This window comes from Ursus maritimus, unplaced genomic scaffold (genome assembly GCF_017311325.1).
Source record: "Ursus maritimus isolate PB19 unplaced genomic scaffold, ASM1731132v1 scaffold_33, whole genome shotgun sequence".
Taxonomy (NCBI): domain Eukaryota; kingdom Metazoa; phylum Chordata; class Mammalia; order Carnivora; family Ursidae; genus Ursus; species Ursus maritimus.
In genome coordinates, this window is record NW_024425897.1 from 6,110,439 (window position 1) to 6,135,225 (window position 24,787).

Consider the following 24,787-nt stretch of genomic DNA (forward strand, 5'->3'; position numbering starts at 1 on the left):
CTCCTTGTCTGGCTTAAGCATGGTGGTACGTGCTGACGGCCATGGTGGGCCCCAGCACTGAGGGATGGAGCCTCGGGGTCTCCCAGACTCTGAGCTGGCCCTCTGCACACTTTTGGTCACTGAAAGCTCATAGCTGCCCTGACAGGTGCGGGGACTCAGCATCCCCAGAGAGGTGTGGTGACTCTCCCAGGGTCACACGGCAACCAGAGCAGTCAGATACAAACACATGGATCTCATTAATATGACCTGTTCTCTTGTGGGTCTGTGCCGCTTTATAGCCCTGGAGAAATCAGCGGGGCCTAAATTTATAAGACAGTTCCTCCAAACCAACCTTGGGAAGGGGTTTCTTGGGCCAGGGAGAGAAGGCCTCTTATTCACCCTTTCTGTCTCTCTGTCTCTCTCTCTCTGTTTCTGCCTCTCTTTCGGTCTCTGTCTTTCTGTGTCTCTCTCGTTGTCTGGCTGTGTCTCTATGAATCTCTTTCTTGTCCCCTCTGTGGCAGTGCAGTTAAGGGCATGGGGTTTGGTAACGTTCAGCTCTCTCGACCTCAGAGCTGTGTGACCCTGGACCCTGGCTTGAGTCCCCCAGGCCTTGTCGCCCTGCGTGGCGTGTCAGCCGCTGTGCGGCCGGCCTCCCCAGCTTGGCGGAGGAATGAATGAAGTTAGGCTGTGCGGGGGCCCTGCCTTCTCTGTGACTGTTGTGTCACAGCGCCCGGAGCAGTGTACGTCCGCGCTAAATAACTCCGGGCTCCAGGTCCCTGCCCAAAATTGAGCATTTGGCATCCCCTGAACAGCGAGCCCCAGCTGGCATTGGGGTTGAGGACTTGTATCAGACCCTGCCATGTCCTGGTGGAGGGATTTTGACCCGTTGGGAGGCCTCAGTTGCCTCTTCTGGGAAATGGGGCGAACCACGGCATCGTGTGGAGGTCGAAAAGAGCGCCTGGCACAGTGCAGGCCACGGAGGACGCACGCGCTTGTAAACTCTTTCTGCTTGTTGGGTGTCACGATGTTCGGACTCGGCGGGATGAGGGACGCCTCAGCTTCCTCATCTGCGAAATGGGGATTATCATCACTCGGTGTTTCCGTTCCCCATTATTATTATTTACGGGCACGGACGTGCCTGTAAACGTGGGACGTGTGTGGCCGTGCCCAGCATGTGGTTACGTGTGCCTTCAAAGTCTGCCGTTGCGACAACCAGACCTTTTCTCTCCGGCTGTTCCTTCAAAGATTCCCAGTGAACTGGAAGATCCACACACGCCCCCTTTTACTTGGGGGCCTCACTTAAATATTTGTTTTATAGGAGGAAACTTGGTAAAGCCGCAGTTACCTAAGAGTTTGGGGACAAGGGGAGAATCTGTGCCGGGCTGGGGAGGGGAGCGCTGGGCTGGGGAGGGGAGCGGGCTTTTTGGTCTTTACAACGTGAACTTGTATGTGATTTATCTAAAAAGTCCATTCTGTTCCAAGTCCTGCCTCAGGCTCGTATTTACTCAGAGCACCGTGGAAGAATCCATCACAGGCATAAAGTAACCCTCAAAGGCGTGCCCTGAGATGTTTTCTAAAGCCAGCCTTGAAACAATTTGCTAATGGCTTGCCTCTGCGTCCAAGGAATAAAAGGGGGAAAGAGGGAAAAACAAACTCATTGTCTCTGAGCGACAAAGGCAGGAAGAGGCACGTTTGTGCTGCTTGCGGCCCAGCGAGCCTGAGAAGGAAGCCCAGCAGACTAGATGGACTCCAAGTGGAGGCCAGACAGAAAGTTCCAGAACCCAGGAACAATGGCAGTGCCACAGAGGCCGAGGCTGCAATAAAAGCGGGAAGTGGGGGGGGGTGTCTCTCCAGGCTCATGGAATGCTACCCAGAGGGCTCTGGAATGGGACAGACTCGAGATCAGGTCCTTCACGTGTTGGCCGAGTGACCCTGGGCACGTTAAATCACCTCTTTTAGCTTCCGTGTCCTTGTCTGTAAAGTGGGTTTTCGCCTGGGACGAGTCCAGTAGGATAGAGTAAGAACCAGCACTCCCCTGGCACCTGTTAAGCGCCCACAGACAGGAAGCTCATTGCAGGTCACTGGGAGCTTGGGGCTGGGGCTCGGACTCTGTGGGTCCAAGTCCCACCTGCCCAGGTGGCCAAACTGGCTGCCTTAGGAAAGAGAGTAAGATCCTGGCCGGCCTTCCATGGGCATTTCCCGTGTGCCAGGCTGTGCGTTCAACACAAGGTGTGTATTGCCTGCATATCTTCATTCCGTTGTGTTTTCAGCCCACCTGCGTGGACTGAGCGTGTCCCCAGGGTACTGGCACTGGGGAGGTGGGTGCAAACACACAGACACAAGGTACTTGTGTCTTTACTTCCCTAAAGGTACTTTCCAGGGGGCAGATCATAAAACACATCAGCACACGACTACATAATACACGTGTTGGAAGCCAGGGAACAATCTCGAAATCGCAAAGACCCGTCCCTCCCATCAAACTGGTGCCCTATGTCAGACTTTCTCCATCCCGCCACCGTGGATGTCTTGGGCCAGATCATTCTTTGGCGGGGAGGGCGCTGTCCCATGTGTTGGACGATCCTTCCTGACCTCTCCCCAGGAGGTGCCGGTAGCACCCTCCCAGTCATGACAACCAAAAATGTCTCCGGATGCCGCCCCGTGTCCCCTGCGGGCAAAATTGCTCCCCCCGCCTTGGGTCTCCGGCTGAGAACTGGTTGTATATAATTTGGTTTGGAGGACTGTCACCATAGCCTGAGTATTTCCCCTGTCACCAGAGTCGGGGGAAGAAGGAAGGGCAGGGATCTGGCATCCATCGAACACCCGCTACTTGCCAGAAACTGGTGTCCCTGAGGGAGATCGGGGAGGATAGCACCATGTTTCATGGATGAGAAATCTAAAGCACAGAGAGGTCGAGTCACAGGCCTGGGGTCACACAGCTGGAGTGGGTGCGTGAGGCTGGGACTCCAGCACTGCGGCGTGGGTCTGCCTCCTGGGGCCCACAGCCGTGCCCTGCCCTGGGGCTCCTCCATGTGAGCAGTGGGACCCCGGGCTGCATGCTCAGTCCTCCAGCCGAGGCTGAGTGGGAGTATTTGGTTCTGTGTCAATTATGGAGTGAAGTGGATGCTTAAAATATTCAGCAGGGCCCAGCGTCTCCCCACTCCACACACACACACACCCTTTTTTTAGCAAGTGGCAGAGATTTTGAAAGGAAAGGGCTGTTTGTGGCTCTCGTCTTCCAAAGCCCCGATTTCCTTTGCCTCAGTTTCTTCAGGCTACTCTAATAAATGACCTGGTGGCTGAAAACAGCGGGAGTTCTCTCTTTCGACATCCCAAGGCCGGAAGCCCCCAGTCCAAGTGTCCTGCCCAGGCTTAGGACCCCTCCTGCCCCTTGTAGCTTCTGGTGGCTCCAGGCACTCCTTGGCCTGTGGCTGCATCACTCCAGTCCCTGCCTCTGTCTTCACGTGGCCTTGACCTCTGTCTCTTAATAAGGACACTTGTCATTGGATTTAGGGCCCACCAGATAATCCAGCACGATCTCACTTTGAGATCCTTAACTTCATTACATCTGCAAGGACCTTTTTACCCAAGTAAAGTCACATTCACAGGTGCCGGGGTCAGGATGCGGACGGATCTTTTTGGAGGTCATTAGTCAACCTACCACTGTCCTCATTCCGGGCCCTTCTCCTCCAGTCCATCCTCCATCCAGCCACCCGGGGGTTCACGTCATTCCCCTGCCTCGGCCCAGACTTAGAGAGCCCCAGCCTCTTACGGTGGCCTTCAAGGCCCTGCGAGATCTGGCTGCCCTTCCCTCACAACCTCAGCTCTTCCTGCTGTCCTCCGTGCTCATTCTACTCCTGCCACTCTGACCTCTTGCTCTTCTCCGTCAATGCCAGCTCCTTCCAGACCCAGAGGGCTTGCTCTCACCATTCCCTCTGCCTGGAATGCTCTTCCCTCTCTCTTCTCCCAACAGCTGAGACTGGGGGAGAACCCGCGCCGTGTTTCTCTCCTCTGTACCCCCCATTAATGTCTTCCTGCTCTTGATCTCAGGTGTGCTTCCTTCCTCTCACTAGTTTGTTCTGTGTCCTCCAGTAGAAGCACGGCCTGCGATGTTGTGTCTGCCTTCCTAAAATCCTCCCTCCTTTATTTTTGTGCTCCCCTTGTGGCGCCATCTCCATCTTGCAGATGGGTAAACTGAGGCTGAGCGGACACCAGAAGTCCAGCCCAGGGAGGTCTGGGGTTCTTTCCAGGACCCAGGGCCTTTGCCCTCCTGGTTCCCTCTGCCTGGAGTGCTCCTCTAGCTCTCTTCACCTTGGTTGCTACCACTTATTGAGCACCTACTGTGTACCAGGTACACGTTGTTACATTTTTCCCGAGACTGGCCTTTAGGGGAGTAGAGTCCAGCTGCCACGACCCCTTTCTCCATCTCCCGAGGTCGGTGCCAAGTGCTGCCTGCCAGGGCACGTCCAGAGCCCCATCAGGTGTCCTGCTCCCAGGCTGCCCCTTAGGGCACCCAGCCGGTGTGTTGGACCTAACTGCAGCTCCAGAGGCCAGTGTGAAGTGGCCGGGCACTTTCTCTTGGGCTGGCCTGGTCGCACCCAATCTCAGGGCTCCTTTTCACCTTCCAGGCAACAGAATGACGTCACCCTGAGAACAATGGCCCCTTCATGGATCCAGCCGGGGCCAAAGGCTGGGCCAGGGGCCGGGGCCTGTGGGAGAGACCTGGAGAGACACGCAGGGCAGGACAAAGGGCTTGGCTGCTCCACGGGGCTCTGCTTGTGTGAAGTAATGTTGATCTCCACTGCCCTCTCCCCCAACTAAGAAAGTGGGGTGTGCTCATCTCCTATTTGGAAAGCATAGAAAAACTGAGCGAAAACAAAACCCACCCGTTATTCTAACAGCAGTGAGAACCACTCTTGGCATTCAAATGCATTTCCTTCCTGTCTTTTTTTCCTCCCTCCCTCAAACCAAATTACCAATCTTCCATGTCTTTCTGACCTTTCAAAAACGTAGCAGTTTTACATATCTTTAGAAAAAACAAAAACAAACATTGTTCATGGCCATGCAGCACACTGCATGATTTATTAACCGCTCTGGCTGGACGTGTGGGTCTTTTCCCATTTTTGGCTCTCAGGAGTGGCCGCAGAAGGGGGGTCCGGCTTGCACTCCTTTGTCTGGATGTCTGAGCAGTTCCTGAGGCTTAGACACGCCCCTTTCTGTCTCCGTGACCCCAGGGACCTCTCTGTGACTCTGGCTTTCACTCTCTCTCTTTCAGCATTTTCAAATCTCAGATGTTTTGTTCAGAGAGCGCCTCTCACTTCCTCATCAGGAAGTCAAAGATCTCAGGAAGGAAATCTGGATTGATACGTATCACAGGGAATGTTATGTTTGGGGGGTTTCACGAATAATAGGGTCTTAAGCAAGGAGTCATCAAGGTGACTCCTTAGGAGAGGAAGTGGCGTATTGAGTTAGTTACCGTGATTTGCTGGGAGATGCTTTTACATGTGGTGGGGGGAAGGCCCTGACTTGGAACACCTGCCTATTCCCATGGCGCAAATCCACCCACAAGGGCCAGTGGCCACGGCCTCGCCGTCAGTGCACACGGAGCTGGGAAAGGACGCGCGGGCCATCATCGTTATGTAGTCCTTGCAGCACGCAGACCCAGTACACCCATCAGTGACCTCAGGGCCATGGGTAATAGTAGAAGGCGGTACTTAGGGGATGATACGATTTGAATATTTGTTCCCCTGGTTTTGATGGGATTGGTTTAATTGTGCGTTTATTTAATTTATTTTTTTAAAGATTATTTATTTACTTAAGTGAGAGAGAGCAAGAGAGGGAGGGGCAGAGGGAGAGGGAGGAGCAGTCTCCCCGCTGAGCAGGGAGCCCAATGCAGGGCTCGATCCCAGGACCCTGAGATCGTGACCTGAGCTGAAGGCAGACGCGTCACTGACTGAGCCACGCAGGCGCCCCTAATTGTGTGTTTATTTAATTTAATGGCTGTGTTAAACAACCAGCTCACAACGGACGCCTGAACTTTTCACGGTCGTCTCTGGGCAGCCCGGGCAGGCCAGCTCCAGCACACCACAGTCGGTTGAGAGAATCCAGAGGCATGGGTTTGAATCCCGGCTCTGCCTCCCAGCTGCTCTGTGACTTTGGGCAGGCTCCTTCGTCTCTTGATGCCTCGTCTTCTGTAAGAGGGGGACGATGATATTACTTCCCCCCACAGCCGTGGTGGAGGCTATAGTGCGGTGATGCCTGTGAAACCGAGCCCAGTGCTTGGCACGGAGGCAGATCTCAGGAGATGGTTACCGTCGTCATCGTGGTCATTTCATTAGTGCTTAATAGTTGGCAAGACGCGTTCAAACACCCATAGGCAGTCTCTGAGTGGCCTCCACGGATTCTCGCCTTCTGATGCTCACCTTGGTGAAGTCACCTCCCCTGCCAGGCCAGGTGGGCTTGCGTGACCGATAGAATCCAGCCAAAGCCGCAGCGTCACTCCCGAGGTCACGTTACAAAGACCCTGCAGCTGTCCCCTTGGTTTACGCTTTCCCTTTCCTGGAGCACGCACTCTGGGGGAAGCCAGCTGCCATGCCTCGAGGATGCTCACGTGGCAAGGAGGTGAGACCTGCCACCCACCTCATGAGTGAGCTTGGATGCAAGTCCATCGGCCTATGGGTGAGGCCGCGTCTCCAGCCAACAGCTCGAGTCCCACCTCATGAGACACCACGAGCCAGGACCGTTCAGCTCAGCCCCTCCTAGATGCCTGACTTCCAGAAACTGGGAGACATAACAAATGGTTGCCGTTTCGGGCCACTACGTTTTGGGACTATTTGTTATGCGGCAATAGACGACAAATACCGATTTCTTCTCTTTTATACCCACCACGAGCAACAGTCTGAGAGTGGCTGGGGAGTGTTACTTACTCCTTGTTCTCACAGATGAGTAAATTTAAGTGGCAAGAACTCAAGTGACCTGCCCAAGGTCTGTAATGGGGTAGCTTTCAGGCTTCCCTCTGGAGGCTTTTCTTGCCTCCGGGCTTCCTGCTTGTAAAAGGAGGCTGCTCGGCCAGCCTGGGTTTAGGGTCCCAGAGGCTTTTGAGCAACGCACCCTTTTAGGAGTTGGCACGAATCTCCCTGCATGGGATGGGATCCATTTCTTGGATCCGAAGTGCTCGTCACCCACATTTAACTCATCAAACATTCATCACAAAGGCTGAGCCATACGCAGCAACGAACTCTCTGTTCCGATTTGGGAGTGTCGTATGCAAGAGTGGCTTTTCTCCAGCATCAATTTCTAGGCCAGGGGAGTACATTCAGACCGCCCTGCTCCATGGAGAGAAGGATCCTGAAACCAGAAGTTACTGCCAGGAGTGAAACATGGCAGAGTTTGTGAACAATTTTTTACTTTTGGCTTTTAAACATGGATTTGCTGTCCTTGGCTGCTTTTTCCTGATTAAGAAAAAAAAAAAGGTGCAGGTGGAATTAGGTCAGTCCGGTTAAGAGAGCTTTGCTCTCCCTTCAGGCACATCTGAGTTTGCATCCCAGCTTTGCCACTACCTAGCTATGGGACCTCAGACAGGTGACTTTAGCTCTGTGAGCCTCGGTTTCCTTGTGAAGCACGTGGCACAGGCGCCTAGAACCCAGGAAGTGTGTAATAAATATTAGCTGCTGTTGTGCTCCTGTAGTCTGGACCTATTAGTCAGGTTAAGGCAGGTCATGCTGCGTAACAAACGGCCGGCTCTCAGCGGCTCAACGCAAAATGTTCATTTCTTGCGCGCACCAAGTCTGCTGCTGGTTCAGCAGCTCTGTATGGCTGCCTGCCTGCTAGGCGGTTAGCATCTGGGAAAACAGGACGCTGTGTAACAGCATGGGGGGAAGAAAGTTTGAGCATCACTCCAAGGCAGAGGTTATGGTCCCATTTCACAGGCGGGGAGATTAAGGCTTATAGAGTAACACCTCTGGAGCACTTCCCACGTGCTAGCCACCAAACAAAGCACGCTGTCTTATCACAGCCTCGTGGCACCGTCACGAAGTGGGTGTTATTTTTGTCATCCCCGTTTTACAGGTGATAAAACCGAGGCTCGGGGAGAAGATGGGACTTGCCCAAAGTCACCCAGTTTACAACCTGGACGCCAGCCCAGGTCTGCCGATGCCTCATTTCTTGTCCCTCCCAATCAAGACCATGGGTGGAGGGACCTGGTGTGCCTTTCCTGAGAGGCACCATGATGTGGACCAGGGTCTCACATCACATTGACCCTTGCACCTGGAGCATTCTCTGTGGTGGGGGCTGTCCTGTGAATTATGGGATGTTAAGCAGCATCCCTGGCCTCTGTCCAGTGTTTCCAGGCTTGACCAAATGTCCCCTGAGGGTAGAATCGCCTGCAGTTGAGAACCACTGATGTATGAATGGTAAGAGTCCAACATGGGAGCCAAGAGATGTGACTTGAGGTCCCTGTGAGGCCCTCAATAACCACGTGGCCTTAGCCGACAGACTCTGAGAGAAGCCAAGACATGGGTAGGGCTTTGGAATTTCCTAACTTTTAGGTAAAATAACCTTTGACTCCTGATGTAATTTTGGGCAAGTCTTTCAACCCTGATAGAGCATTTTTTTCCTTTGGCTGCAAAATGGAGCAAATCGTGTCTGCTGATAAAGGTGTTATGAGGATGACACGACATGCTTGTCAAGGGCCCCACATGGCACTCAGCACACAGTCAGTGCTTTATTGTCATTCTAGTTGTGACCTGTCACGGGAATGGCGGGGGGTGGCTGGGACATATCCCCCGGCATTTGAAGATACTTTTCTTGGTCTGTTGAGTTCCCAGTCCTGTGTCATCAGGCTCTGCATCCAAATATTTGCTTTCTGCCAAAGCCAGAAATTACCCGGCAGCCCACATTCCTGTCACTCACCAGCCTGATTTCTAGAAATGGCCCCTCCCTAGGCACACCTATAATTTAACATCTGTAATTCCTCAGTTAGTGGCTAGAAGTCTGTTCTTTCTTCCTGGTAATTGTCGTCTGCTCTAGGGAGGGGGAGGGATAGATGTGGGACTGTGTCGAGGCAGCGGCCTCCCCCACCCTCTGCAGACATCTTGGCAGGAAGTACCCAGAAGGCTCTAGAGCCTCTGGTGCTAAGTTCAGAGTGTACCAAAGTAGCTGCCCTGGTGGATGATGGGTAAACAGAGTTTCATTTGTCCATAAGGGTTTTTATATGAGCCCTGGAAGCAAGTGTAAACAGGTCACTGAGGGACAGGATTTTGGCATAGAGTTCCTCTTCTGAGAGCTCTCCTGAGCTTTGATTGTCAGAACATCTAGATCATTCCATCAGACCCTTTTCATGTTGGGGAAACCGAGGTCCAGAGAAGGAAAGAGACCTACAGAAAGTCACACAGCAAGTCAGTGACAGATCCAGACCTGGAACTTGGGTTTCTAAATTCAAAGTTGGGGCATTTAGGGGCCATGCGGTTCTCAACCTTGATATCCTTCAGAGCTGAGTGACATTTACTGAGCTCCTACTGTTTGCAAAACTCTGAGGTGTTAAAGATCATGAGACCGTTCCCACCTTTGGGAAGTTTTCAGAAAGTGATTCAGGTACATATCCAAACTCTGCAGCCTTGAGCCAACCTCTTCTCCATAGCATCCGCTGTGGGCCTCAGTTTCCCTCCTCCTCCCTATGGAGGCTCTGGTGTGACCTTTTAGGGCCTCCCCAGTGGACTCAGCCTGGATTCAAATCCCCGCTCCCCTGTCTGCTAGCTGTGTGACTTTGCCTAAGCCTCAGTTTCCCCATCTGTAAAAAGGGAATCATCATACGACAGTGAGAATTCCTTCATCACAGGTGTAAAACACCCCACAGAGCACCTGGCACGTGGCAGTAGTTGGTAATCATGTGCGTTTCACTGTACCTGGTCTCCCTTTCCAGCCACTTCCTCCCGGCCTTTGCACAGGCCATTCCCCTCCCTGGAACGACGAGACAGTGGCACAGGAATTTCAAGGAGAGCAGGTGGGCCTGGCCTACAGAGACGGAGCCAGCGGCTCCCGGCCACCCTCCCAGACTCCTTTGTTTCCACGTGGCTTCCCCACCCACCCCGCAGGACACACCAGTCTGAGCCCTCCCTCCCATCCCTGAGTCGCTGCTTGATGAGGGAAGCATGCTGGGTGCACGTGGAGCGGGGGTCATTAACAGCCACCGCTAATTAGGAAGGAAGTGGCCACAAAGGGTTAATCAGAGGCGTTCTGCTCTGTAACTGAGGGAACGACAGTTGGAGGTTTTTCATATCCAACGCTGGAGATTTTTTCCTTTCCTCATGCATAAATACAGGGCCTTTGGGGGGAGGGCTGGGAAAAGAAACAGGCTGTCAGAGCTCCGTATAATGTGGAGCCCCGTGGATTTTCAACAACTCCGTGCCATCGGTGGGAAAATATAATCCCTCCTCTGAGCCGAACCATGAGGAAGAGTCGGTGTCGCCTCGGTGGCGTCTGTCAGCAAGGCGGGTGTGGAGGAAACGCGAGGGTGGTAGAGACGGGAGACCTGGGTTCGAATCCTGCTGCGGCTGCTTCCTCTGTTTGGGGCCTTGGCCAAGGGCCTTGACTTCTTCAAGCGGTGTTGTCTGTCCTTGGGTGCCAAGAGGGGCTAAACCTGGGAGGACTGAAGTCAGACTTTGGAGGGCGCCTTGGGTGCTGGTTCGCTGAGAAGAGTCTCAGGTAGGGCTCTTACGGGGCTGAGGCAGACCCCAGAATCTGCCTGTGTAGCAGGAACCCCAGGCGGAGACTGTCGCATGGGGGCCACCCTTGGATAAACAGTTCCTTCGCGCGGTTCGCTCAGTCAGCAAATATTTATTGAGCACCTGCTGTGTGCCGGGCACAGTCGGCGGTCCAGGGTCCAGCAGGGAACAAGACAGAGAGGGTCCCAGTCCTTGAGGACAGTGTGTCGTTACAGGAGGGCATGCTGCGAATCTGCTCCAATGGACATCTTGTACTTGAATGAATGAATGAATGAATGAATGGATGAGTGAGTGAATGAATGCATGGCTGCATGGATTGTCAGCACCCCTTTCTGATGGTAGAGGTGTCTCTGCACTTTCTTCCAAATCCTCCCTAGTGATTCTTGCTGGACCACAAGGCCGTGCTGAGAACCGTTTGCCCTTTCTGGTCCTCTGAGCCCAGCACTCACCAGGACGTTCGTGCTACTCCGTCAGTAGCTGATGGGTGGATGAATGAGTGAACGCAGAGACAGACACGGGAATGGTCTCTACGCTCCTGGGTGACCGCCAGCCAGATTCGTTGGGTGGATAATGTATAGGGCTCAGTGGAGGTGGGCTTTCTTGCTAGGAATGTGGTGTGGAGAGGCTCTAGATTGTAAACTGGAGTTCTCTGTTCAACAGCAGAGTGGCCTCCCCATAGGGTCACAGGGCCTGTAGCGGTCAAGTCTCAGGGACTTGAGGGTCAGACCTTGCCTTGAAGAGCTGGAGAAATTCCAGCTTTGTTTTCAGCACCCCTCATTGGTACCCTCTGGGCCACTTGGGTTTTCTGTGGGTGCCCCTGCTCCTGCCCTATCTCTGTGTCCTGTCTCCCCTAAGTCATCTCTCTGGACCCCAGGATTCTCACAGTTAACTCGGCTCACCTGTCTTTGTTTATGTGGCCGTGTGGGGTTGAAGTCAGACGGCCTTCCCTGGAGCTTGTCTGGAATCCTTTCTGAACTAACAGGGGGAAAGGTTTCTTACTAGCTGATTTCGATTCTGCCCTCTGCTCGTTTATTCAGCTCACCTGTGTTAGGGACCTGCTGTGTGCCAGGCACGGTACCAGGTGCATTCACGTGCCTGACATCACTCTACCCCCGTGATCACCCTCGGGTCGAGTGGAAGGGAGACACACGCTTAGTGGCTGGGACCCTTGCCCACGGAGGCTGGGGCTTCTCCCTTCTACTTCTCTGCACTTAACGCTCCCGCGAGCTGAGTTGCTGGAGAGCTTCGTGGTGCTGTGAGGACAGAGGCATCTCTCTGTTTTGTCGAGAGTCAGACCAAGCCAGTTAGATAAGGCACAGACTTGAGAGCCAGATGTTGTCTGTTCAAATCCCGGCTTTGCAGCCTCCTAGCTGAGTGACAGAGGCAAGTGACTGCCCAGCTCTGTGCCTCAGTGTCCCAACCGCGAAGGGGATAATACCAGTACTTCATAGGGTTGTCATGAAGGATACATCAGTTGACGTGTATCAAGCACCGAGGACCATGCCCAGCACAGAGCTGGCTCCAACTGTGCTTAGTATTGGAGCGCCTGGGTGGCTCAGTCCGTTAAGCATCTGGCTGTTGGTTTTGGTTTGGTTCATAATCTCAGGGTTGTAGGATTCTCTTGGGATTCCCTGCCTCTCTCTCCCAACCTCTCTGCCCCTCTCCTTGCGTGCGCACGTGCTCGCGCGCACACTCTCTCTCTCTCTCAAATAAATATATTAAAAAATGAATGTGCTTAGTACTGATATAAGTATTATTATATTCACTGTTATAAGAATATTATAAATAAGCACATAAAATATTATAAGAAATATTTTGGAGGTGTGGTTTACATGCAGCCAAATGCATATGTCTTAAGCATCCAGCTTGATGAGTTTTGACAAATGCACATACCTATGTAACCCACACCTCTATCAAGATCTAGAACATTCTCACCACCCCCCCCCCAAAATTAGTTCATGCCCCTTCCAATCAGTCTGCCTTACCTGGCACTTAACAGCCACTTCTTGAATGAATGAATGAATGAATGAATGAAAGAAAGAAAATCCATTTTGTTTGATCCCAAACCTCTCCATGCCACACGTGCTCGTGATCATTACTTAACTTGATTAGCTGTTACGTAAAGGTCTGAAACAGGAGTGCAGAAAGGAAGTTATACTAGGAGAACTTCAGCATGCTGAAAAGGTCCCCAAAAGGCCAACTGCTAAAAAAAATAAATGCCTGTCTTATTGGGGTGGAGAAATCTCCAGCATCTGGATGGGACGTGCCCTGCAGGGTTCCCCGTGTGTCTGGGCCTCGCCCGAGAGCTCAGACACAGCCAGCACCTCCCTGGCACCTGCAGCAGCACAGGACGCCCAGCCTCTGGGCCGAGAGCCCCTCTCCCCACTGCCCTCCAAACCTGTCCTGTCCCGGGGAAGCAGAACTGAGTGTCCCAGACCTGCGGGGATATGGGAGGTGGAAAAGCTCGTTCTCCTAGTGGTTTTCATGGGGTTGGGGGGGACCAGGAGGAGAGGGGTGGTGGCAGGGCTCTAGTCCCCGCACCTTCCTCACCACGCCCCAAATCCGGGTTGCTCCTTGATCTTTGTAATAACTTTGTAGTGACTCATGTGATTGTGCTTTAAGAGATTTTCCTAAAGCTAAAAAAGGAAAAGGAAAGTGGGGAAACATCCACTGCCCTCCGTCCGAGACGAGGAGACGTGCAAACAGGGCTGGCCTTGCCCCTGACAGTGGCAGGTGTGGTTCCGAGCCTGGGCTGCTGACTCCGAGTTCTGAGTCTTCCCCTATGGTCCCGCCCTGCAGAGCCGAGTCTGGGGGGCCTGCCTGCAGCCCGGCCCCTGTGATGCTCACTGAGGGGTCCGGGATACACACGGGAGCCCACAGGTGGTGCCTGATCCCCCCGCCCTGAGCAGATTCCTGCTGCTTTGCTGCTAGGGGGGCTTTGCTTTTTTCTCTCTTTGGGGCCTGGCAGGCAGCACAGGGCTGCTGATTCCCTCTGGAGAGGTGGGGATGAAGTCACCCTCCACGCCCCTGGGCTGTGTGGCTGGTCAGGTGAAGGGGCCATTTGTACCCGCTCAGGCTGATGTCATCCCAGGAAACCATTCAGCGCTGGGGGCCACCTTTGGCCCTGGCTGCCTGCCCGCCTGTCGCCTGTGTCCTGTTTTGTTTGTTATGTGGGGCGGGCCGAGGGAGCGCCCTCTGGTTGGTGGAGGGAGACACGGTCTCCTCTCTGCTCTCTGAAAACAGGGTGACGCGATCCCTTCTCGTATGGAGACACCTGGGGCTATGGGGCAGACTGGTTCCAGGTTCAAATCCCAAGTATGCCACCTCCCGGCGGGATGGCTGTGGGCAGGTTACTTGGCCCCTCAGTCTCTCAGATTCTTCTTCTCTGAAAGGGGGTGATGGGGGCAGTGCCTCGGGGGGTTGTTCTATGATAAGGCTGAGGCGATGCATATAAAGCTGCTTAGTGCAACGCCTGGGCCCCCAGGAGGCACCTGTCAGCCTCTGTTGTGACTATGATGGTGGCAGTGGCTGTCATTTCTATTGTAGGGAAGCTGGTTACGAATGACGTTTGCATTGTTCCCAGAATTGATTTAAGTTAAGCTTTTCAAACAAAACAAAACAAACACCAAAAACAAACCAGACACACTTGCTCCCTCTTGGACCCCCATTTGGTTTAAATCAATGCGATTTAACAAGATACATAATCGGTAAGTGGGATGTGGGTGGCTTCCCAAACCTTCACTCCGGGAAGGCTCTCAGCCTCCCAATTTGTAAGCCGCTGTTAAGAGAACTAAGGTTCTCAAAAAGCGCAGGTGCCCGGGCCCCACCTCTGGACAGTCTGACATAACTGGTCTGGGCTGCTGGCCTGGAAGATGGAGTCTTCAGAGCGCCCCAGGTGATGCTGCCAGGGCCTGAGAACTACTGGGTCAGGCAGCATCACCTAAAGAACCCAGACCTCAGGGTAAGATGGACCCAGGATCAAATCCCAGGTCTGCCACTTGGCTTCGGGCAACCAGGGCTAAGTTCCTACACCTCTTGGGGCCTTGGTTTTCTCACCTGTAAGATGTTTCCAGAAGCTGCTGGGAGGGCCACAAGACCCATGTGAACGGTATCTCTTACGAGGTCATGAGTCAGAGTGCACATTCACACATGTGTTCCCTGGGTATCAGGGCGGGGCGGAGAAGACACCTGTCCCACCAGCCATTCCCACCTTGCCCCCATGGAGGATTTCTGTTGCTGTCTCTCCCCTCACTTTTCTGGTCTGAGAGGTTCCCAGGATTCTTGTCTGCTACACTTAACACGATAGGTGCCCCGCGCATGAGGAATACCAGCGACAGTACATTTAAGAGGCACGTGGTTAAACGATGTTTTTAATGGAGGACTTTTATTTATGCAAATATGTGTTGGTTTCCTCCAGAGGCCATCACTGGCATCCTGTATGTCTGGGATCTCAGTTGAGAGAAGTGCTATAGATTCGCCTGCTGACCTGAATGGGGACATCTCATGGTGGTGAATGGACACACCAGTTTTAAGACATCCACTGCTAAATCTTAGGGTGGTGGGGGGGGTGGGGAATGAGCCTCCAACTGGAGGAATGTGGTAGTACACGTCGACTGTGGAATTCACAAAATACTCTGCTTGGATGGGTATCTTGCGTACCACACTTTGGGAAATGCACCGAGTCGTTTTCATCTCCCCTCTGGAATTATATACACTGGTTGCCATTAAGGGACTGTTCTCCAAAGTGCCTTTATATGAAGTCAACAACAGTACATTCCTTCCTCTATTTTTCTTGGGTGGAGAGGAAGGTACATGTGTAGAAATGTGAATCACTCCCATCCAGGCATTGATGGGACAGGCCCCAGAGGGCCTTGAAATTCCAGAAGAGGAACTCTCCATCTGGTCTACCCCTCCCCTCTTTGTTCAGAGAAGGGGCTGAGCCAGAGATAGAAATGACTTGGCTAAGGTCCTGCATCCCCTTTCGGGCAGGCCTGGAATCCAGAAAAACTTACCGCTGGACCTGGGTTTTTTGCTTTTTGGGTTTTTTTTTTTTTCTTTCTTTCTTTTTTTCTTTCTTTCTTTCTTTTTTCTTTTCTTTTTTTTTTTTTTTTTCTATTCTCCACCTGGCTGAGTACCTTGCATGCTGTTTTTACAGCCTGGGCCGTTTGGCCTCCGATCATTATTGAAATGAGTGGAGGTTTCCGGGAACAGAGCGAATCCATAGAGTTTAATTAATGAATGTGCCACAGGGCTTGGCAGCTGGATTCCTGTGTTTACTGCAGGCTTGGCTGGCATGCGGTTCAGGAACTGTAGGAGGGTGGGGTCCCCTCTCCTCACCAGCCCCCACCCTCGTGGTAGGGTGTGTGTGTGTGTGTGTGTGTGTGTGTGTGTGTGTATGAGACAGAGAACCTGAAATCTGCCTCCCCCACCCCTCTTTAGAGTCCTGTGAGACTGCATACAATTTTCTTTATTGCTTTTAAAAGCACTGGCATTTTGTTTTTAGCATAGCTGTCTTTATCAATTTGTCGAAACAAAATCATCCCTCAGAGACCCCAGAAATAGAAGTGGCTCTCACGTCAGCAGACCTAGCAGCAATTTGGTTCGTTCTGTTGTTGTCCAGCGTCTCAAGCCAGGTTGGGCGCCTTTGGTGAGCAGCAAAGCTCCGATAACCTCGACGGGGGTGAGGGAGGCCGCCGGGGATCACAGCTGAGCACCCCGAGCGCTTGGCAGCTCTGTGAGGCAGGACCTCAGAATGGCCGCAGCAGGGCTCAGAGTTGGGCAGACTCGAGCTTGAATCCCAGATCTGCCACTTGCCTGCTCTGTATCCTGGGGCAGACAAGTGCCTTATCATCTCCGGATTGCAGTTTCTTCTCAGGCAAGATGGGAATACATAAAATGCACACACAGACACACACACACACGCACACACGCACACACACACGCACCACAAAGGGCACTTAGCAGCAAGCCCTCTGTAAGTATTGGTGGTTATCCAAATCATCATTATATATACATTCTAATTTTATAGGGATGACAGCCTAGTCTTGGAGAAATTCATTGACTTGCCAAAGGGTTAACGGAACATCACGGGTAGACATTTGTTGGTGACATCGCGCCCCCACAACCCCCAGGCTCTGCCATTTCCTTTGTACGTTATACCCCAAGATTGGAGGGATCCTGGGCACTTCGGCTGTTTGTTGGGAAGTCCTTTATTGCATGGATTCTGTGTGCGTTTCTTTTAGTACCACTGGCTGCTTGTTTTTCCCTCCGCATTCACACTTTTGAATTTTCCTTCCCACTCTTGAAGTCTAAAGAATCAAAGCTAGACGTGTGACTAATTAACGCCTCTTAAGTGGGGGAAAGGTGACCTTTTAGATGTCATGAAAATGGCAGCCACCAAAAGAAGGTGATTCTGCCCCTCACATGGCTGTCTGGTGGGCATCAGCTCCGGGAATAGACCGTGCGAGCTTTCCCCTGTCATCTCGCCTCTTGGGTCCTGCACCTTCCCGGTCCCTTGGGCGGGGATGCACCACAGTCATAACAATGCTATTGGCAGATGACATCGATTGAGTGCCGGCTCTGTCCAGGCTCTGTTCCGGGTTGTTCTCGGTGCTTGGATGCTTTTAACCCTTACAAGCATCCTGTGAGGTAGGGATTATTACCCCACGTCACAGTGACGGGGCCTGAGGCTCAGGGAGGTGAAATGACCAGCTCAAGGTCACACAGCTGGGAGGCCACAGAATTGGCGTTTGACCAAGGGCTTTGGACTTGAGCCCGTGAGCATGACCATGGTGCTGTCCAGAGCTATAATCTCTGCAGCTCACTTGAGCTCTGAGTTGGAAACTGCCCTGACCCCATTTAGAGGAGGAAGAGGGGAGGGAGCCTACATTCTTATGTTGCTACTCTAAGCTTTATGTGCCAGATGGTATGAGCCTATTATGTGTATCTACCATTTCATTCCTTTCTTTATATACTCCTGTCTCCCTCCCTCTCTTCTTATCTTGCGTGTGCCTCTCTCTTTGGATGAAGAAATGAAAGCTCAGAGACATAACGGGTTTACCCAGATTGCACAGCCTGTAAACACTAGATTTTGAACCCAGATCTGGTGAGCCCATGCTTTTTCCCCACACTGAGCCAGTGGTGGCATTTCTGATCCTGTCCCCACAGAGGAGAAGCGATAATGTGAATTCAGAGCTTGGCTTCATGGAAACGTCCCTAGACCAGGAGTCGGAAGCCTGGTACTTGGTCTGACACTTAACAGGACCCTGCTGTGGGACTAGAGAAAATCCTGCCCCTGCTTTTGCCTCATTGGCCCATTTGTAGCACAAGGTCTTGGTCTCTCCAGTTTCTGAGCCTCTTCTGCATGCCAGCATTTCATGTGCATTCTGATTAGAGAATCAGATGCCTCGGTGTTTATCCTGGAGAAGGTGAACCTCAGGGCCGACCTGCAGACCTCTGGGAGACTGTCCCTGCGGTACGGGAATGAAGCACCGCTGTTTGGTGTGCGTTCCAAGGCAGAACTTAGACGAATAATGGGATTTTTACTTAAACAAGAAACTCTTCCCTAGCAGCAGAATAGACAGGTCCCGTCACTGGGGTACATCTTTGAGGCTGTAGACATTCAAGGTTATACAACCAATGACAGACATTAGGAAATGTGCAATGCTGAGTCTTCCGTCTCTGGAGGAAAGCAAGCAGAGGCTGAGCAGAGGGGCCTCTCAAATACCTCTAAGCTCCATAATCCCATGATCCTGGAAAGGATAACCTGCTGGTGAGCCTAGAGCAGGGTACCAAAGAGGCTTCCGCCCACCTGCTGGCTCTACACTGGCAGGGGCTGCCGGGGCCATTGCAGATTCTCAGGGCTTGTGGGGGTTCCGTTCTGTAACTGATTGGTGATGTCTGCCAGGGCAAGCAAGTCAGTGCTATTACCACTTTCTACTTTTATCTTTGCTGTTTCTCTAAAGGGGCACAGTTCGTGATTGAAACATGAGATTATTACTATGTATTTTAAAATCCAGAGACGGGAGGGCATGCGTGTCAGCAGCCCCAGCAGCAGCAGCCCCCAGCTCCCGCACCCAGAATTCTCCATCCTGTTACTTTACTCAGCCTGTGGGGTCTCTCTGGGGGTGGGGGGGGCGGTGGTGGTCAGAGGCTTTAGGAAGTGCCAGGGAATGATGGAGTGGTCATTCCTCATCTTGGTTTCCCTCACTTGGGGAAGTTGGCAGTAGCCGGTAACTAAGCTTAACAGAAGCAGGTATATCATTTGAGGTTCGCCTCTTCCATGTCTTACAGGGACACTGCTATATGCCTGCCTAATTTTCCAAGCCTATCACTCATCAGCAGATAAATTGCACACGTGCTGGGGAATCAAGATGGGCCTGGGTTACCAGCTTCTCTCTTTTCTTCCTCCTGCTCAATTACCGTTAGGAGCCATCATACCCTCATCACGTGATTTCCTTTCAAAGCGAAATAAAAGTTGCAGAAGCCTCCTAGGGAGAGTTTGTGTCCTGCCAGCACCTGTGGATAGCTGGGGAAATTTCCAGCAGGTAGATGATTGACAGTGGGGAAGACGGAGACCAGAGAGGTTAAGCCACTGGTGCCTAAGCGTCTCAGGTTAAAAGCAGCAGAGCTGGGCCTGTCTGCCTCAAAAGTTCCTGCTCTTAAATCTGTCAAGGGAATGGTTGTGCCGCAGCGGTGTTCAATACACGATGGCTCCTTTTTCTCATCTTTGTCTCAAAAACAGTTTGCCTCTGTATGTCAGGATGAGCTTGGTTATGCTGCAGTAACAGACAGCCCCCAAAACATCAGGGGCTTAAAGCTAAAACCTAGGTTTCTCTCGAGTGCTCTGCACGTCTGCTGACATTGGCTTTGTTTCATGTCATTGTCACTCCAGGGCCCAGGTTGATGGAGCAGCTTGCCTGGGACATGGCCCTCCATGCAGCAGAGGGAAAGAGAGCATGGCCAGCCATGCACTGGCTCTTAAAGTTTCTGCCTGGAAATAAGTGACACCACTTCTAGCTCACATTTCATTGGCTGGGGCAAGTCACATGACTAGACTTTTTCACAGGGAGAGGTGGTAAATATGTATGCCTTATAATACAGTCTGCCTGCCGCCATCTCAGTGTGATCTTTATGGATTCGTTTGTAGAATTGATTTGGCACAGGCCCATTTTGTTCCCTTCTCGATAATAGGAGCCATCCTTCTGGATTAACTCTGTTCTTGTTTCTTGGATTTGTCAAGGAGCCCCGAGTCAACCATATACCCATTCTCAAGTACAGCACAATTTCTAATTCTGACCTTTCCATTCACTTCTTCATCTGTCGGTTCATCCCAGAAGATGGCCACCCAGTCGCGGAAAACCGACTTTCAAATACCAGAGTTAAAGAAATTCAGTCCCGCGTTTCTCCCGAAGAGAATCCACTGAAGTGTTGCTGACTTCACCCTTGGATCCTGCTTTAGCCCGGGTGGGCTGCGGACCAGACGCTTCCATGCGGGGATCAGACCAGTCAGTGATTACGTGGCTGCCTCCGGAGGGTGCTAGATTGCTCAGGGAGAAGTTCTGTCTTTGGGGGCTTGGGAATTCCATGGCCTGCCTCTTCTTCCCTTTGAGGGAAAGGGAATGCCAGTTTCAGTATTTAAGCAGAGAGAAGCCCAGCCAGCTGTACCCCCCCGCCCCCCACCTCCCAGGCCCCGACTGAGAAGCAGTGGAGAGACAATTAATATGGAGTCTAGGCGTCGTCTTAAGCGGCCTCCTGAGCATTTGTGCTCATCTCTTCTCGGCTGGGGATTCTGGGGATGCTGCTCAGAAGATATTTATAAAAGGAATGCTCATTTCCTGGGGTACTCGGAGAGGCAATTACATAGTGAGGAGGGGGAGTCGGGGCCCCCTTGATGTGGCTCACCTGGGAGGACCGTAGGAAGATGGAGGCTTGGCAGGCTGTAGCCTCCAGCCTTGCTCGCAAGAGGAAGAGCCTGATCAGAAGCAGGACTCCCTGATTATGGGGTGGAGGGGGGTGGGGTGGGGGGGCTCCTAGGAGGTGGGAGGGGAGGCTGTATGGTGTGTAGATAGGGGTTCAACAGACTTGGGCTTAGATAGTGACCCTGCTACCTACTTCCTGTGTGACCTTGAGTAAGTCACATAGCCTCTCTGAGCTTTCATCTCCTCGTCTCTTAAAAAAAATCACTTAGCACTTGTTCAGTTGCAAAGGCATTGTAAGGCTTTAACGAGACCATTCATGTCTTCAGCAAATGCTTCTCGTGGAACTACTGTGTGCTGGCAGCACGTCAGAGGACAAGACAGACACTGTCCCTGCCCTCATGTCATTTACTTGTTGGCTTGGGGAACGGACACAATGAAGATATGTATCAAGTGGTGGTATGCGCTACGGAGAAAAATAAAGAGGAGTCAGGGGATAGAGAGGCACGGGGGGCATGTGTACTTTACACAGATGGGCAGGGAAGCCCTCTTCCAGGAGGGGACATCCGAGCAGAGACCTAATGAAGGATGGAGCCATGCAGGTGTGTGGAGGGAGAACATTCCGGAGCCGGAAGCAGCACGTGTGAGGGCCCTCAGTTGGGGGTGTGCAGTGCTTGGCTTGCCTCAGAAACCCCATGGAGGTCTGTGGCTGGGGCAGGGAGTGAGCGGGGCAGGTGGAGGTCGAGTGGTGGAGAAAAGCACTGCGTTAGTCACGACCACTGTATAACAAACCACCATGAACCTGTTGGATTCCAGCAATACAGATTTGTTTTCTCATGGTTTTTATAGGTCAGGATTCCAAGCACAGCTTAGCTGGGTTCTCTTCTTACGGTCTCACAAGACTGTAATCGTGGTGTGGGCTGGGGTGCATTCTCATCTGGAGGCTCGGCTGGGGAAGGATCCCCTTCCATGCCCATTGCCTTTTGGCAGAATTCAGTCCCTCGCAGTGAAGGACCGAGACCCCTGGCTGTCGGCTAGAGGCTGCCTACAGTCCCTTGCCACCTGGGCTTTCTCAGCATGGCCCCTGACTTCATCAAGCCCAGCAGGGAGAACCCCTAGAGCGAGGCAGCTAGCAAGACAGAGTCTTATATACTCGAATCACAGGAGTAACGTCCCATCCCCTTTGCTGTATTCTGTTGGTCGGAAGCAAGTCACGGGTCCTGTCCACACTTAAGGGGAGGGGGTCACACAAAGTGGGGGCTGTAGGGGGGCAGCTTAGAGTCTGTCTGCCACCAGCAGTAGGTGAGGGTGGGGGAGCGCGAGGCAGTGAGGAGGGCCTCGCAGGACACAGTGAGCACTCTGGGATTTGTTCTATGCATGATGGGCAGCCACGGGAGGCTCCTGAGCAGGGAATCGGCGTGAAAAATTGTGCCTGCTTCAGGGTGTCCGTTCCAGAAATGGTCATTGCTGTTCTTAACAGTCCAGCTCCCGGTTAGGACATTGGTCACATATATATGGGAGCGAGAGAGCGAAGGGGAATTGGAAAAATAGAGCTCTCCTTCAGGCTTTTCCTGAAGCATGCTGTGTGACTCTCTACAAGACCATGACCTCTCTGAGCCTCTGCCCCTCTTGAGACGATGCAACATTGAGACACAGGGCTCGGCACCACTCCTCAGCTGAGTGGGGAGAATCGGACGTTAAGCAAATAATCACCCAGGCAAATCACCCCTGAAATCTGATCCCAGCTTTGTAAAATAACAATCTAAAAACTGACAGGGAGTAAATTTACCCACATTTTAAAATAACAGTGATTCTTTTCGATGGTGGGATTGTGGGTGGTTTTTATTTTCCTCTTTATAACTTCCTGATGTTAATATGTATCTTTATATCTAGAGCCATATTTCTATTTCACAGTGAAAATGTGCACCTTCTCTCATCAGAGAAAAACCCCGACTGCCAGGGCTTTTGGGGTGATATATCCCTTTTCTCGCTACCCTCCGCACGATGCTCAGCACAGCCAATCGGGGGAGGGGGGCTGCATGTCTCCCCACATTTATCTTATGGAAAGAGATGATTCATCGAAGTAGGCTTCTAATTTCCAGTGTTCTGGACCTTAATTCCAGCGATTCTGTTCAGCCCATGACTTCAGGGGTCTGTGCAAGGTCTTTAGAGAAGTAGACGTGAATTTGAACCCTTGGCTCCGCTGTGTCCTAGCTTTCTCCCCTCAAGCCTCAGCCCCCCGGCTTTAAATGGGGTAATGATAGTCCTTGCTTCATAGGGACGGACGAGGGAGAGAATACAGTGTGGGGGGCCGGGGGGGAGTCTCGAGGAAGCACCATAAAAATGGTGGTGATTTGTGTAAGATTAAGAATTAATGAGCTGCAAACTTCTCTACCCAGCATTTCCGCGGGCAGACCTTTAACATCTGCGGCACCCCAAACTCCATACTCAAGTCCCGGGGGGCAAGGGGGCGGGGTGTGCGCTGTAGCTGCAGCCCCTGGTCGCCTAGCAACAGGGAACCCGGTGGATCTTCTCATTTGTCGGAACGCTGTTCGGACTGAGGTGGCTCCGATATCCAGTTACACGGGAAGGACACAATGAGCCGTGTGCACAGACCTCTCCACAAGTTGCAGAATCCGATCCCTTTCCAGAGCCTTCTCAAGCCAGAAGCAAGATTTTGGAGGCCACAGAAGGGTCAGGAAACCGGTCCTTTCGCCACAGGGAGCGCGTGATCCCCAGGGCTATCCAGCTCTAGCCGAGAACCAGCACCAGCTGCCCTCTTGGCCTGTGGGGTTCCGCGCAAGCCGAGTGGGGTATTGTCTCTCGCGCTCAGTGCACGTGGGCTCCCTTCAGACCAGGTGGATGAAATCCAAGCTGTTCTCATGCCATACCTGGAAACTGAATGGGGACACCCCCCGCCTTTAGAGGCAGAGTTACCAGCATCTCCGGTTCCCAAACGGAACCCTCCAGTGGGAGGAATCCTCATTGGTGTTGTCTAGACACGCGGTTTCCAAACACCGGTCCAGGGGCTGGAGAGGTGACTGCCTTGATCTTCTCCCTGAGCTCCTGCCTTCCTCCCGTATCCATTCACAGATGACCCTTGAACAGTGTGGGGGTTAGGGGCACTGACTCCCCGTGCAGTCAGAAATCCATCTATAACTCTTGACTCCCCCAAAACTTAACTGCTAACAGCCTACCATTGACCAAAGCCTTGCTGAGAACGTAACCGTTGGTTAGCACGTGTTTGATATATTATTATATGCTGTATTCTTGTGCTTGCTTTGGCAGCTAACGTATATACTGTGTTCTTACAATAAAGGAAGCTAGAGGGGTGCCTGCGTGGCCCGGTCGGTTAAGCAGCCTACGCTTGGTTTCCGCTCAGGTCATGATCTCAGGGTCCTGGGATCCAGACCTGCCTCAGGCTCTGTGCTCAGCATGGGGAGTCTGCTTAAGATTCTCTCCCTCTCCCTCTGCCCCTCCCCCTTGCTTGTGTGTCCTCTCTCTCTCAAAAATAAATAAATACATCTTTAAAAAAATGTAAGCTAGAGAAAAGACTGAACTTAAGAAAATCATAAAGCAAAGCAAAGACATTTTCGGTACTCGGTTGTAAAATAAAAAATCTGCCTATAAAGTGGACCCGTGCATTTAAACCTATGTTGTTCAAGGGTCAACTGTATGAAATATTTTTCAAGCTTCTCCCCTGTCCCAGGCACTGGGCAAGGTGCCGGGGAGATGGTGGTGTTTGGCGTGAGCCCCTTCCCTCATGGAGTTTCCAGCGGGCCACCGGAAGACAGCCCGGGCCCAGGTGCACCTGCGGCTGATGAGAGAAAAAAAGAACAAACTCCATTCATTCAGAAAGGACTGCCTTTTATTTGGAAATGATGTTTGTCATTATCTGAGGGTGTTAAAATCATCCAAAAACCCATTTTGAAATGAACTGGGTTTTTTTTTTGGGGGGGGGGGTCCTAATGTAGCGGATTAAAACATTGGCAAGCCCAGTGTAGCCCCCTCCCCACCAGTCTTTCCTTCCCTCCTTCCCTCCCTTCCTTCCCTTCGGTGAATTATCATGGCTATGAAATGCTGGTCTCCGCTTATCTGGCTCCAGCTTGTCATCTGACAGATGCGATTCCTGAGCCCAGACGTGGCCGAACCATAGCCACTGACTCACACCTC

At 52.3% G+C, this 24,787-nt stretch overlaps 1 protein-coding gene across 1 annotated transcript in view; it reads left to right on the forward strand.

The window, feature by feature from the left end:
• KIAA1671 (KIAA1671 ortholog) overlaps nucleotides 1-24,787 on the forward strand; it is a 128,787-nt gene that overhangs the window by 71,351 nt on the left and 32,649 nt on the right.